The following is a 15,967-nucleotide window of genomic DNA, read 5'->3' as shown; positions in this document are numbered from 1 at the left end:
AAATCAGCGATCCACCATGTTTTTTTTTTTCGCTGATTCTTCACCGCCCAACGGCGGTCAAGGTCACCGAAAGGAGAGGCGCATCGGTGAGCCAAACGGTCACCGACCAGAATTTTAAAAAAAAATAAAAGAATTTTTCCTTTTTTTTATATTACGAAAATACATATACAAATATTATGCAGAATTTTGTATATATATTATTCTATGAAAATACACATTCATCAATATAAATGTTCATACACATATTCATACATATATATTAATAGTATGTAAACTGGAATGATATAAACATATACAGATATGCAAATATTTATATCAATTATAAATATATGGGACTAGCTAGTTTTCTAGCATTTATTAAAAACAATAAACTGGCACTGTGACTTGAACGTGGTATACATACGCAAAGTTAACATTTTTTAGTACAAAATACTAACAAAATTTATTACCGCCTATAGTCTTTATCTAATATGTTAACTATATTAATTAGAATCATTCCAAAATTAAAATACATATCAATTGTCTTCTTTGTCCTCTCTTATTATTTATAGTTAGAATCTCACATTATTTTAGATACAATCATAGCTCTTGATTGCACTTATTTGAATGTATAGGATTTATGCATATTGTCCTCTAATACTTACTATATATATGTCTACTCATGTTAATAAGGATATATATATATATATATATATATATATATATATATATATATATGTTCAAATGTAGTCGCGTCTTCCCGTGCGGTCGGTGCGGTTCGCAACACTCAATGTTAGAAAACGCACTACTTAATGAAATACATAAAAACACCAAAAAACACACCACACACCCAAAATAATGCACCATAACTCCCATGCCCCTAATGGTGCATTTGCTAACCCTGTGTGGTGTATATTTACATACGTAGTGGTGTGTTTTTCTGTGATGCCTATCTAATGATGCATATTTGTGTGGTGTATATTTGTATACGTAGTGGTGTGTTTTTTTGTGATGCTTATCTAATGATGCATATTTGTGTGGTGTATATTTGTATACATAGCGATGCGACCGCACGTTAAGGGGCGACCTGTTTATGACCATATATATATATATATATATATATGCATGCGTATCTTAAATAGCTCACATTATCAGAATTTCTAATTTTAGAGCCTCTCATAGAAGGTATTTTACTACGGTATGAGTAATTGGAGAATGACAGCAAAATTCAGCAGATAATTTGTAGGTAAAATTATAAATGAAATCATTATCCATCCTTGCATCTTGCAGGTTTCTTTATACGATCAGAGCCTCTGACATGCTGTGTTCCCTCCCACACTCTGCTGCCTCAGATCGAGCCTCCTGTTGCTCAGCTATTTCCAGAGTTTCCTGCTGTTGAGCTACTAAAATAGACAACATCCTTATGAAATCAGTCAACGTTTGATCGAACTTGGTTACATTATCTTTTTGATGTTCTTTCATGGAAGTTCTTATTAATTCATCAAAGGTGGTCTCTGCTTTTCTAATCAATTGTGATTTCAACCGATCTGCACTAGTTTTCCTTATATTTGTCCAATAATTTGTAATCATAGAACCAAAAGCTACTGCAATTGAACCCCAATAATATACGCAAGCCAATTCTTTATCCGGATTCACTGCAAGAGAATAAAGTTTACGGAAACTCAAAAGAGCTGTTAATAGCCATACTCCAGTTTCAAACAGTAGCTCCGACGAAGGCCATGTGTTTTTCCTTTTGTACTCATTAGCATAAAAAACTATCCAACACACCAGTCCAAGTGAATTCACAATCGTGGCAATGGACATTAAGGAACCAGCCATTAAATTACTTTTCCTCACATATAAAATATCATTACCAAACGCCATTAACGTCCAACAAGCACGAGAAAATCCAGGCCCATCAATAAATTTCATTGTAAAGAGTACCGTTGCGGTTGCACCAAAGATGCCAATAGCCAATACCTGTGGAATAACAGGCCGAATAACAGCCAGATAGGTACATAATCTGCAACAAAATGTTGAAAAAATATGCTTGCATTCTACAATATTTTGAGATGCAACAAAAATACAGAAGAAAATAAGGGAACCAAATTGAATCATTTAACATCTTCAAACATCTGCAAAGTCATTAATCTCCATTTACAAGTAACATGAATACTAAGACTTCCATGTTAAGTTGTATAACTGAGAATTCTATTTAAAATATATCCTCTCCAAGTTTTTACTGCATATAACACATGAAATTATAGCAGCTATAAAATTTAACTTTCATTATCTCTCAAGACTTATATTAGTGTAATACCATTTATCTCAGAGACTTTTCTCAGATCTTTCTTTGATCATTTTCTGATTACTTGACTCACTGAACTTACCCCAAGAATGGATGTACATGTATATATATATATATATATATATATATATATATATATATATATATCCAACTCTCAAGTGAAGTTAAATGAAAGTTATATACTACCGTAATTAAGAACACCAACTTCCAAAACTAATGCACTGCTAACTTATTTGTCATAAGAAATATATATATATATATATCGTTGGGAGTTGGTGTTGGGAAATAGAGGCAACGTCAACTAACCCTGACACTCTTTTAGGAAAAAGTGAACAACTAAAGCAGAAAATGAAATATGTGTCGTGCTACAATAACACTGCCTTAAAAGCGTTATTTGCCCGGTAACAATGTAGTTAAAGATCCCGGCACACTTCCGACAGGTTACACAGACTAGCTGAGCTAAGCTTACACCAACTATAGCACAGGCGAACCTCACTTTGCTCATACTATGGGATAGAGGAATTAAGAAAGGAAGGAGAAAGCTTTTGTTTTGGTGTGTTCCAAATGGGAAAGGGGGTGACTATATATAGTAATAGATATAACCACCCACACTTTACCAGCCACAAAAAACAAGCGCCCAAACAGCAAGGATGAAGGGAATGTTGACACATGTCCCATAACCCCCTTAATTGCGCTGCTGCTTTGAATGATATCCAACAATCCCCCACACATTCAAAGTAGAAAGCTAGAAAGGACAATTTCTGAGCAATACAAACGAGCTGACCTTAATATCAGTGTTTAAACTTGAACTGATACGTAGTGACATTGAGCAATTTTCTTCCCGAGAGTGATCTAAATCTTGAACTAATTGGTTAGACAAATTTTGAACTCAAGACACACATCAACTCTAAAATGCAGGTTCTATGAAAGTCAAACTCTTTGACTGCTTATGATGAAACCTTAATATTCAAGTCTGTTGTGTCTATCTCAATATAGACCTTCGACCTTGTCTATCTCAACATAGACATTTTAACTCTGTTAAATCTATCTCAATATAGACATTTAACTCTGTCAAGTCTATCTCAATATAGACATTTAACTCTGTCAAGTCTATCTCAATATAGACATTTAACTCTGTCAAGTGTATCTCAGTATAGACATTTAACTCTGTCAAGTGTATCTCAGTATAGACCACCTTTAAAGGCTACAGGGTAGTTAAAGTCATAAATATGGTAGGTCACTAGGAACATCATGCTTCTCATTTTTACTCAAGTGGACATCTGGATGCCCATGAGTGCTTTAGAAAGATAACTCATTATCTTTCAGAAAAGGTGGTTAACCTTTTTCACTTAAGTAGGTGATTTCTTTAAGCCTATCTCAATATAGGTTACCCAAATTAGGGTGTGAAATCATTATGAGCATTTTATGCTCACTCTCTCAATTATTAATTAAGTGGTGAATTCATTAAGTCTGTCTCAATAGGACCACCCATCTCATATGGTTATAAAATCATTAAGAGCAGTAGCTCAACTTCACCAGTACACAGATCATTGGAATGACCAATTAGTGTACTACTTTGTGATTCTTTACATGGCTTCGTTTGACCACACAAGTGGACCCACCATGAATTCATCACCTCTTGGGATTTAAGTCATTCCCTCAACAATTCAACGACTAATCTCATAATTAGTCTTCACTATAACATAAGTTGATCAACTCCATCAAACTTACGTACACTTTGACGAGTACTTTATTTACTCATAAATAATACCATAGAGATTTTCATGTTTAACATGAAACATTCTCTTTTACCATTATTCTCGATAAAGTAAAGAAACTTATAGAAAGAAAATATAAAGAGCTGATTACCCCCACAATGCTCCGATTACAAGTATTCTTCTCAAAGTACTTGATCTCTTACACAGATTGATCTTTGGTGCCCAACATTGGCTCCTGAGCAGATCGACCTATTCAAGCTTTATAGCAACCCTGCACTTGGTTAATACACTCTCAATAGTGGAATATATTTCAACCAAATTGGTTACCTCAAATCACTAAGGTTTCCCTTTATAAAGGAATCCTTTATCTTCAAGATGTCCCAATTAAGATTTTAAATCATATATACAAATGTTCATTATTAGTAAGCCACAAAGATAATGTTGTTTGCATGTTGCATGTTGCTTCAAGTTGAACAACATAATCATGAAAGATCTCATACTCAAAGATTATATGCAAACTGGCATTTATTAAAGAAAGGTTTATCTACATAAATTTCATCAAGATGAAATTCAACATCTATAATTTTAGCATTCAAAGTTATGTTATTTCAAAGTCACAATTTTCCCTTCACTACATAACTCATATATAGCATTGGTATAATGCAAATCAATACACATTTAAATTTATTCTCAAGAGAATACATAGTACTCTTTTGTTAAGCAATGCTTATTACAAGGCTTCAATAGCATGTGAAAGCCAATCTCATTTCAGGTGAGGGTCAAGTAGCGCTTCAACTAGCCTGCATGACCAACACCCTACTTCTTAAAAACTCCCATGTCGAGGGGTTAAACCGAAATTTACTTAAAAACCACCTTTCTAGACAGAGTATTCAAGGATGATGACTTTTCCATGCTACCAACACAAGGTTAAAAAAAAAAAACCTTTGATATATGTTTATCACGTTTGATGAACAATCTCAGTACAAATATTTCAAACTACGTGACTGTATCTCATTAAATAGTTCACAACTTTTTGTGCAAGTCACTATTAACTGTGTCTATTAATATACAACAATGTCATTAGCATTCAACACATTCAAATGACTAGCAGTAATAGGCATTCAAAATTTACATAACTCAACAAGTATTTAGTACTAATACTATCTCATTTTATGCTAGGTCTTAGAAGCTAGAGCAAATAAGAATTACTCAAAATAACTACCAATTAAGGGAATGTTATACTCATCTTGCTTCGTCAGATTGACCTCTGTGAATTTTACGCTTGCGATGATAGCACTGGGATGCTCGGTGTCCATGCTTACCGCACACGAAACATCATCCTTTGATTTTCTTAACTTTTCCACTCCTTTTGTTATTGTTGTTTTTGACACTTTGAGTTCCAACATCATTGGCACCATACTTTTCTGTCAGCATTTTCCAAATAACTTTGGCCGAGTCTTGTTTGACATAGATGTCAAACAATTTGTCAATCATTTGTGACAGAATGTATCCTCTAGCTGCTTTATTGTCATCTGTAAATTGCCTCAAAGTTACACCTAGTTTTTGACCAAGAGTATAATCCGGTTCAGGACTGATTTCTCTTGGTCCTTGAAAGGGGAAGCTTAGCGGAGCAGGTTCGGGTGGATCACAGAACATCACATAGACTAGTTTCAATTGTTCAAAGAGTATCAGCATTCTTTGTGCCCATCGCCTGTAATTATTCCCATCGATGGCGGTTATTTTGGATAAATCGAGTATGATAGAAAGAGTCATCATACCGAAAGGTTGACTATTGCCCTGTAACGCTTTTAACTATTGGGAAATAGAGGCAACGTCAACTAACCCTGACACTCTTTTAGGAAAAAGTGAACAACTAAAGCAAAAAATGGAGTTTGTGACGTGTTACAATAACACTGCCTTAAAATCGTTATTTGCTCGGTAACGGTGTAGTTAAGGATCCCGGCACGCTTCCGACAGGTTACACAGACTAGATGAGCTAAGCTTACACCAACTATAGCACAAGCGAACCTCACTTTACTCAGACTATGGGATAGAGAAATTAAGAAAGGAAGGAGAAAACTTTTGTTTTGGTGTGTTCCAAATGGGAAAGGGAGTGACTATATATAGTAATAGATATAACTACCCACAATTTACCAGCCACAAAAAGCAAGCGCACAAACAGCAAGGATGAAGGGAATGTTGACACATGTCCCATAACCCCCTTAATTGTGTTGCTGCTTTGAATGATATCCAACAGTAGGCACCGCCTCCGCTTGCTTTAGTGGAGGCGGTGCCTGCTTCCTTGCTCTACCTCTTCCACTCTCTTCACCTTACGTTTCCCTTTGCCTGTGAACCACCGCCGTCTACCGCAGTCTACTTTTTCCCCATCCCTACCAGCGTGCTTCCCCCTTCTTCTTCGCCATTCGCCTTCTTTCCCTTTCGTCCAAGCTTTCCTCGTTTCCCTTTCCGCCCTTCCAGCCTTTGCCACCGCCTCACCAGAAGCCACATCTCCGACTCCCAACTCCACAACAGCCTTCTTCTTTACCCTCCTTCGGCTCCTTCTTGTCGCAGATCTAACAACATTCTCACAGGAAACCACTGTCAAGCTCCAACTTCTTATTAAATAAAATAATATATATTTAGTTTGTCAGCTTGTGGTTTGTGCTTTGGTTTTGAGGTTTGCAGCTTTGGAGATTGGGTTTTGTGGCATTGGGTTGTCAGCCCACTTTTGCTTTTGCCCATATTTGTCCATCTTTTCTGGTGCTTTTTGATTTCTGTGTTTTGCTGATTTTCAGTAGTTTTTGTATTCTCTCTCGTTTTTTTTTACGACCCTTCTTCCTCTCGTTCCTTTGACGAGTTATTTTCCTCTCATGTTTAACGCGACTTAGTTGAAACTTGAATTGACTATGTGGTCATGGCAAATGTTAACCTCATTCGGGACTACGAAGATGACAAAGATAGAGCGCTTCTTTACCTAGGTGGGAGGCTTTCATCCGATAAACCAGTCAAATCTTTCAATGATGTTAGATTGGGTGTGTTTTCTCATATTGAAATATTGTCAATGGGCAAGAGATTGAAGACCATGATGGGCAAGACTTCTCATTCAAAATTGGTCTTGTTTATGTTTGACCAGATCAATATTGACTTTAATGAAGCTACAAGTTCCTTTAAGGACCGAGTGGTGGAACAACAATCTACGAACCAAGTTCTCCCTAGCATAGCTAGGACAATTGTTTGTGTCAGATTGTAAGGAATAAGTTACTATCCATCTAATCTTATTGTAATCATTTCACTTTGTGCTTTAATGAAATAACTCATTTATCCTTAAAAAAAAAATACTTCCAGAGTTTCCCTTCAAAAAAAAAAAATAATAAATAAATTTACTTCCAGAGTTCCAGTAAATTACAGAGAAGTTATTTTAATTTTCAGGATCGATTTCTCTGAATCTTCTCAAAATCAACTTCTTGGACCAACCTTCTCGAATCAATCTTCTGAGACTTTTCGCATAATTCTTTTTTTTTTTTCATATAAAATAAATAAACTTTGTATCAAACTTAAAATAATATTTACAACCCCATCAAATTATTCAGTAGACCTCAGGTCCACCTAGCTTGCAAGGTGGACCCAGGTTTAAAAATACACAATTTATATACTGAATGTTTACAATTTTTACAATTTAAATATGGTAACAATTTTCTGTGTATCCATGGCATAATTGTTGTACAACTCCACAATACCTCAATTATTATTTAAGTTCAATAATATATTTGAAATCTTCAAACATACATTTACTAGGTAAATATCCAAAACAAAATATGAGTTGGGTCTAAAAATAAAAAGAATTAAAAGTTAACTAGAGAGTTGAAGCTTAAATACCTTCTATAATCATAACTCTCGTCGGGAGAAGCAGGATGACAATTTTTATCATCGAAGAAGGTCCAAATAGCATTATGAATCTGGATTTTTATCATCGAATAGGGTTCATATAGCATTATGAATCTGGATTAAAATGACGAGATACATAATTCATACTCGTAAGGTACAAAATTTCATAACACAAAGAGATAAAAAAATCATAACACAAAACAATTTCATAACGCAAAGACATAAAAAATCATAACACAAAACACATACACATATTATATATTTACTTATTTTTCAAATCTGATTTAGATACATAAATTGTGTTCATAGACACATAATTTCACTACACAAAAATTCATAACAAAAGACACAATAACTAATTTATTTCAATTATAGAATTCATATTTGTAAGATATAGAATTTCATAACATTTTTTTTTTTGAAGAGAAGAATTTCATAACATAAAATACAAAAAAAACTCACAACATAAAACACATGCACAAGAGTACATAGCTTTTCACCCTGATCCATGGTAAAATGATTGCAAAAGCATTTAGCAGCTCTTTCTGCGTCATCATGATGCTGGCCGTAGGAGAAAATCGGACTAATTTATTTTAATAAGAAAAAGAAAATGCTCAAATGGTGAAATTCATGTAATTCCGCATGCAACCATCAAAGTTTGGATCGGAGTTTGTGTAGAGATATATTTCCCTGAAGATACCTCTGTTGTTCGATCAGCTAGCTAGCACTGATAGATGGGCCAACTCGAGAGGGTGGACAAAGATGATCCCACAAATCTCCAAATTAAACCCAAGAAAAATGGGATCTGGGGGTTTAACTCACAATCTAAGACGGCTTAACTTGTAGGAAGAGAGGGGAATAACTTCTATCAAACAAAGTGGATGCTGATTACTCATTGTACGTAACTTGAAGATGGCTAGAGATGTGTTTTTATGGATTTAGATAGATTCAGTCTCTCTAGCAAAATCGACCATGAAACCACAAAAAATAGCAAACAATAATAACAAATAAGGGAGCTATACTACAGCGGCTGGAGAGCTTCTAATTTGCAACAGTCATTGAAGTAAGGATTGGGAAAGGTAACATAAATTGACATTTTAAAGGGCATTTATGAGGTATTAATTTGAGTGGAGTTTACTTTTATTTGGGTTGAGTTAAAAATAGATTTGAATTCTTTAGTTGAGATAGTTAATTTGAAATATTATACACCAAAAATTAATAATGGACAAATGTGAAATTTATTTTCAAAGTATACATTTGAAATGCTTTAAGTAACATTTGTCCAAAGTATAGAAGCCTCCATTTATCTAAACCTCCATTTCTAACTTAAAGTAAATAGACCTCCATTTTAAAACTCCAATTAAAAATAATTAAAATACTTACACTATAATATAAATATATTTATAGTGAGTTTTTTAATTATTTATTTTTAAAAATTATTTATTTTGTAATAAATTCATAAATGAATTTAGTAAAATTTTATTTAAAAAATTAATAAAACTACTAAAGATTAACTTACATACAAACTATGGCAAAAACTTCTATGAAACCGTCTCATGCACCCTTATCTGTGAGACGGGTCTGTTCAAGATCAAATGTTATATTTATATTAGAAAATGTAATACTAATAAAGAATAATTAAGTAACCTTGTCAACATTACTTATAAGGGAAAATGTAACACTTTTGATTAAAAAAAAAGTAATAATTTTAAACCAAAATGTAAAAGTACTATTATATTGTCCTCAGAAGTATTACATTTTTCTTTATAGGTAACAAACACTTTATTCCTAATTAGTATTACATTTTCATATTGACCCGACCCATGAATAAGGATCCATAAAATGGTCCAAACTATATATATATATATATTTACACATCAGGTATGTAACATACTAACAAAGAATAGCCTTAAATGACTTGAATTATTGGGCTAGCCCGATCAGACAACCATGGTTATTGATTTCACGCTTATTAGACCCATTTTTTATCGGACTAAAATATTTCGACCCTAATCCTAAAATAATGGAGTTTAAAATAAATTCAAACCATCAGTTCGAACATAAATCGTCCGTTCCGAACTTGACCTGAATCACTCTTTTAGCGATTCAAATTCAGATTAAACTAAAACTCAAATTAAATCGAAGTTGAACTTGAATCGAATTGTGTTCATTCTTACGTATAAGAGCCTCATCCTTCCAATAATAGACCGATGCTATAAATAGTCTGCACTCTGCTATCTATGGAAGAGAGGAAAAGCAAAAAGTGGTAAGTCACATGGTGTGTATCGGTGATTCGGTGTATGGAGTATTATGTAGAATTTGATTACTTCTAAAATTAATTATGTTCATAATTTCTAGTAGGTTAAGAGGCAAATTATATGATGTACCCATATATTTGTTATAAGAATAAATATTGTAGATTTATTTTTTATTTGAGTACTACTGACTCTGTTACGAGTCAGTATTGCCTCCATTGAGACTCGAACATATCCCCTTCTATATGGGGTGCAATCGGGTGCCACTAGACCACAAGGTCATTAGCTAGATTTATTTTTTATAAAAACTGAGGTTGGTACTAACAATTGCAAGTTTATAAAAACGATGCTAATTGAAAAGTCTCACTTATATTTATATATATAAATGTATGTATGTATGGATGGATGGATGGAGTGGATCATGAGCAAATATAACTTCTCGTGCAGTTGTGCGGTTAATACAAAAAGACGCACTTTAAAAATTAAAATGGTGCACATTAAGTACACAAATCACGCACCTTAGGAAGGAAAACTGCACAGCTTAACAAAGGAAAATCACGCACTTTAAATTTGACCTAGACGCAAAAAGATCAAATTGCCATTGCATTTTTTTAATCATTGTAAATCATGGGTGTTGATTTAGGCAAGATAAATGGCTCAGATTAAACCACACAATCGCATGACACACCCAATCGCACAATTTTCTATATGCTAAACTGAGCAATTAACTTGGTGAATTCACAATTCATATCAAGTTGAATTTGATGGTTGAAGATTACTGGTTGTAAACCACTGAAACATTACTCGTGAGAGTTGTAGTTGAGGGGGAGTCTCAACTTGGAAGATCGTGAGATCTACACCAACTCCTCAAGAAGCTTCGACATGATTAAATAGGGTGTGACGCATCCGTGAAGTTCGAAGTTCAATTCTTCGCTCAAAATCAATTGTTTGGTAAACATGTTTGAATTGATTATGAATGAAGAGTTGGAAAACTATTTCAATGGTGCCCTCTAGACGTAGGAATGAATACTCCGAACTGGCCTATCAAACGTCTCCTATTATTGTGCACTTACTTTACTGCTTATTTACTATTTGCGCGTTATTGATACTCTGCACTACTAATCGAACTAGTTCACTAGTTATACTCTAGAGCAAATACCATTGCCATAAATAGGTTTCACCGGAAAAATTATCGGAAAGACTGAAAATGTCCAAAATGCGATAGTCTCGGACTAAATTTGAAACTGTCACAAAAGACAAAGGACATCCACTATAATTAACTCTTATATATTATATATGCTTAACACGATTAAAGCATGCATGTGCTCCATCTCAATTAGAAACATAAACTAATAGTTGGGTTATACAATTATTTTTATATATTACTAATATTTTCGCCCGTGCGTTGCACGGAATGAATTTGTTATAATAATTTAAGAATATTTGGATCGATATACAATTATATAAATTATAACATCGAATATTATATAACGCAATTGATGAAATTGGTTGGATTGATTATGTTTTTTGATGTTTTTCTTTCTTGATTAGAGCTAATAATAATTGTCCAATTACCTGTGCGATACACGGATAAATTTTTTATTATATAGTTAGATAATAAAAATAAAGATGAAATTATAAAAAAATATTAATATTGAACGTATGCATTTATTTGATTATAAAATTAGTGCAAAAGTATTACTCAATTAATTGAATAATATATGACTTAGCTTGTTTGTCTACAATTATCGTTAAAAGATCGATATGTAATATAACTTATGTAATTATATTATATTATTACTAAAATAAATATGAAAAATGAGAAATAATTTAATTATAATTATTATAAAAATAAATTAAACGACCAATGTTTAGATTAATTACCATTATAATTATTAGGTAAATATTATTACTCAATTACACTAATATATGTGCAATTATACTTTTATACCTTAACTATATTCATTTTCACCATATCACGTTTAATTTTTTCTTCATCCTCCATATTTGAATGAATTAATTGTAATTATTATAAAAAAAAATTAACGACCCATGTCTGATTAATCTTTTTAAAATTTAAAGTTTTCAAAATGAAAAGTCTAATTAATTTTTTTTAAAGTTTTTAAATAATTTTCAGTCAATTAGTAATATCATTTTCCTTTTCAAATTTGCATGATTTTCGTTTCCATTTCCATTAAGATCTTTTCATATTTTCAATCAATATATAAAAAATTTTGTTATTATGAATTTAAACTTAAAGAATAGAAAAAAATAAAAAGATATTAAATATACAATATAATAATATAGTTTGACTTTTATATATTTGGTCAAGTATCTATTTTCATAACATACAAAATTTATAATATAATCTCTAATTTTATAGAAAAAATTCACATAATTAAGCTGATTTATTCCTAATTGTGTGTGTGTGTATATATATATATATATATATAATTCTAAAAATATGAATAATAGCTAAAATTGTTATACTTAGAAATCAATAAAATAATGTAAATTTTAAATTTTGTATGAGTAAGTTTAAATTATAATACGACGCATTTCCTTATATGATTGTATAATAAATTATATATACACATAATATTTATTAATTTGTATATAGAAAAATTCTATAATATAATTTTCACTAATTATAATTTATATTGATAGATTTATAATTAAAAATGTACATTTAGAAATTAAAAAATTAACATTTAAATTTTGTATGATTAATATAGTGCATATGCATGTATTTTTAAAAAATTAAATATTTATGAACACATATTTTGTTAATTTTATAATTTTATTTTTTAATTATATTTCATATTTTGTTTATTATAATTTAATGAATTGTCAAAAACAATTAATGAAATTGCCAAAAATATTGCACAATGAAGTTAATTATATTAATTATAATTATTAAATATTGTGGGAATTACCATACTAATTTCATTAACTATATCAATTATAATATTTTTTTCTATTCTAATATTAAAATATATTACCATAAATTAGCATAATAATTAATGAAATTGCCACAATTTTAAAATATAGTACAATAAAATTACCATAATAATTACACGAAAAAAGTGAAAAATTACCAGTACCATTAATAAATATTAAGAAATTAAATTAAAAAATAATTATATATTAAAGTAAGTATAATTTATTTTGTGTCAATAATATTACACCGAAAAAGGTGAAGAGAATTACAATAAATAATTATTAGTCAATAATATTAAAAATTAATTATTAAGTCATGCATGATTTATTTTGTACTAATAATATATAATAAATAAGATATAATATTATTAAATCGGAATTATTAAAAATAATGTGTCCACAGTACAAAATAAATTATACTTGCCTTAATAATTAATTATATTAATATAATTGCCTAATATAAATTTACAATTATAGCTTTGTATAAGAAAAACATAGAAACTTGAATGGCATGTACAAACCTCGAAGTCAACATACTGACTATGAGTTGAATAAAACCCTACAAAATTATCAAAATCACTGTCGTCATCATCCTCGATTGCATCTATACGCTCTTCCATAAACTAAACATTAGGGTTCTGTTACCGAGCCCCTTCCTCCTCATTTACCTTTTGCTGAAGCAGAGCCTCCTTAAGTATCTTCGAGTTCATACCAAGCGATATAAACTGCAAACAAATATTGAAGTACAGGGGAATAGAGTTAGAAAAAGGTAGAAAATTCATACGGAAAGAACACAAAGAGATGAGTCTAAGCACTCTGCATTGCCTTCTACTATTGCTGGTGAGATTTGGGAGCTTTTGACCGTTTGATTGTTGAGACAACGAAAATAGAATCCATTCCAACAAGGCGGTTCTGGTTCGCCAACCTACTGATGCAAAAAAAAAAAAAAAATGATGGGGAAGATAAGGGGGAGAAGCCCTACTGATGTGGAGAAAGAAAAGAAAGAAATGATGGGGGAGACTAGGGATAAATTGGTCGAGGTGTGTCAAATGTTTTTTATTTTAAAAGGATTAGAAATTTGTATTTATATGTGGAAAAGACTAATTCAAAAGGAAAGTATAATAATTTCCTTATAGATATTTAAATATTAACTATATACATAAATATATACATAAATAAATAAATAAATATATATATATATATATATATATATATATATATCCGTTACAGTTTTCTAATTATATAATTATAATAATTCCTAATTGCCTAACGTATATATATAATTATATATTGATTGATTTGCAGTTATATAGATATATAGAGTATGATTTCTTATTATTATTATATATACATATTTAATTGACTTAATTTTTTTTATTAATTATATTATTACTAAAGACCAAATAATATGTAATAAGTTCAGTCATTAAGCACTCTGTAATCAAATAAAATTATGCATGAGTGTAGAATCAATTTGTAATCAGATAAATAAAACTAATGTAACACTATAGTTGCTAGACTGCTATCACATCAGTGTGTAATAATCAAATAATATAGACAACTAAAAATAATATTATAATATTACCATAATAACCAATTATAATTAATATTATTCTATCATAATAAATTCTATCATAATAATTACCATATTACTAATAACGAATTATAACCACTTATAGTTAATATTATTGTATCATAATAATTACCATATTACTAAAATGCCCTACGTTTGGGCATGAAAATTTTGGAGGAGGGTATTATTTTTATACATAGTATAGATATAGATTATACTCAGCACGTCCTTTCACGTGTGCATGTCAATTACCTTTTTATAGGTTAAAAAAACACGTGGACCATAATCTATTTTTATTGAATGACGCGGAGATCCAAACTCATTACTTTTGACATTAGGTTTGCTCTTATACTAAATGAAAAGATGTGTTCAATCTTAGTTAAAAAGTCTAAGTTGATAGTTGTATTGTACCTTTATATTTGTTGGAGAGTCGATTGAAACTTAATAATAAAAACAAGAGTTAATTCCACCAGAGGTCCCTCGTCTTTGGTGGCGATTCCAAATTTAGTCCCAGACTATCGTTTTTGCCATTTAACATCCCAAACTATTGTTTTTTGGACACTTTTAGTCCTTCTCATGACTTTTTCTATTTTTAGTAAGGGAATTTTTGTCTATTCATATTTTTCTTTTGTTATTTTTTCCGATTTCAACCGATTTAATTGGATTATAACTTTACTAAAAACCGGTTGAAAATATGATTACTAAAATCAAAGATTATCTAAAGTTCTGAACCAATTAAACCGGTTGAAACTGAAAAAATAACAAAATAAAAATATAAAAAGACAAAATGCCCTTACTAAAAATAGGAGAAGTCATGAGAAGAACTAAAAGTGTCCAAAAAATAATTGTCTAGGATGTTAAATGGTAAAAACGATAATTTGGGACTAAATTTTAAATTGCCACAAAAAACAAGGGTCCTTTGGTGGAATTTACTCTAAAAACAATTTTTATTTTTGATACGGAGAAAATAGTTATATATACACTGTTTATTACGGAGTACATGTTTAGGTCATACCTAGGATCGTTCGTGCTTGAAAACAATACGGATTCATTACCAAACGAACATATCACATGAAATGGATGAAAATAATACGTATACATTACAAAACCAATAATATACCCCACGCACACATATATATATAGACATGCTTGCACTCTTTCATGCTCATTTACATAGATTTGTTTGAAGAAATTAAAAACAAATCTATGTAAATGAGCATGAAAGAGTGCAAGCATGCAGCATGGTTGCAGTCTTTCATGCTCATTGACATAGATTTGCTTGAAGAAATTAAAATTTGTTTTAAAAATC

The 15,967-nt window shown here is 31.0% G+C and overlaps 1 pseudogene; it reads right to left on the bottom strand.

The window, feature by feature from the left end:
• Nucleotides 1-1,283: 1,283 nt before the first annotated feature.
• LOC116014890 lies at nucleotides 1,284-8,853 on the bottom strand (annotated as a pseudogene).
• Between the last annotated feature and the right edge of the window lie 7,114 nt (nucleotides 8,854-15,967).

The sequence above is a fragment of the Ipomoea triloba genome, chromosome 4, assembly GCF_003576645.1.
Source record: "Ipomoea triloba cultivar NCNSP0323 chromosome 4, ASM357664v1".
Classification (NCBI taxonomy): Eukaryota; Viridiplantae; Streptophyta; class Magnoliopsida; order Solanales; family Convolvulaceae; genus Ipomoea; species Ipomoea triloba.
Note: the sequence above shows the minus strand (reverse complement) of the source record. Positions and strands in the feature narration are given on the sequence as shown.